The following is a 1,422-nucleotide window of genomic DNA, read 5'->3' on the forward strand; positions in this document are numbered from 1 at the left end:
CTCTTTGGTGGTCTGTTCAGTTGTTTCGGATGTGATGGCCCCTGGCTCTTTATGTATATAGATGTATGACTTATTAAGTTGTATCTCTTGTTTATTCTTGAGTCTTACTTTGTTTCCATTCTGAAAATCTCTGCCTTTTAATTGGCATGTGTTATCTATTAGCACTTTATATAACTATTAATAGGGTAGGACTTAGGTCTATCCTTTTATTTGTTTTCTATTCATCTCTCTCTCTCTCTCTCTCTCTCTCTCTCTCTGGTCTCTCTAATCTTCATTTTTTTGCATTCTTTTGTATTACCTTAATAATTTTAGCACTTCCATTAGGAATTTGTTTTAGTGGTTGTACTGGGGATTATAATATAGATCCTTCACAATCTACTTGGAGTTGTACCACTTCTTATAAAATGTAGGGTACTTACAACCATGTAGGTCCATTTACTTTATATCCTATATTCTATAATTGTCATATGTATTACAAAAAAGTACAATAAAATTCTCATACAACAGTATTACAAATTTATTTAGTATTACATGGGGCGACCAGGCCGGCAGGAGGCCCAATGCATGAAATTGGTGCGCGGGGGTTGCGGGGAGCCCCTCAGTCCGGCCTGCACTCTCTCCAATCCGGAACCCCTCGGGGAATGTCCGACTGCCAATTTGTGCTTGCACTTTTAACAGATGACAGCTCCATTGTTGTTTCTTTCTTTTCATGCTTAAACCCATTGGAATTAGTAGGTATTTAAAGTGCGTATACATTTTGAATGTATATCTCTAGTCAGTGGTGAAAGGAACCAACGGCAGATTTGGAACCCCCAGACAGGGAACCTCGCTCACTCCACACATGTCTCCCCACTTCACTTTCCACCTTCGTGGGCAGCAGGAGAATCAACGTTTTCTCTCATTAACTCATAAAAGCACGTCCTGTCACCCCGCTGCCCGGCAGGAGTGCGCTAGGCCCCAAGCAAGTGAGACTCATTCAGGGCAGCCTCGCTCATGGGTTCTGGCACCCAAAGTGCACATTCCTCCTCTGCAGTCGCCCTGACTATCCCACCGTTTCACTGAGAGGACAGAACTCCTCACCTCTTCTGAGTTTCCTATCTTGAACGATGACCGAAGGCACCTCAGCAAGGGCCGCTCGTGCCCACCAGGTGTGTCTGTCCGCACCTGCTCCCACCTCAGCATCTGCATTAGCCCCATGGAGGTGATCTTGTCTCTGCACTGGCCTCCGTGGGAACAGGGCATCACCACTCTGCGCTCTCACTGTTATCTCACAGGGGCCCACCCTCAGCACCCAGAACACCCAGACACCTCCAAAGGACATGAGCGTGCCAGAGGGGATGTGCGCACGTCCTGTGGGGGATGTAGGCATGCTGGGGTTGATGGAAGTGTGATGGAGGGGCGGGGGGGAGGGGTAGACTTGTG

The sequence above is a fragment of the Myotis lucifugus genome, unplaced genomic scaffold (genome assembly GCF_000147115.1).
Source record: "Myotis lucifugus unplaced genomic scaffold, Myoluc2.0 scaffold_356, whole genome shotgun sequence".
In the NCBI taxonomy this organism is placed as follows: Eukaryota; Metazoa; Chordata; class Mammalia; order Chiroptera; family Vespertilionidae; genus Myotis; species Myotis lucifugus.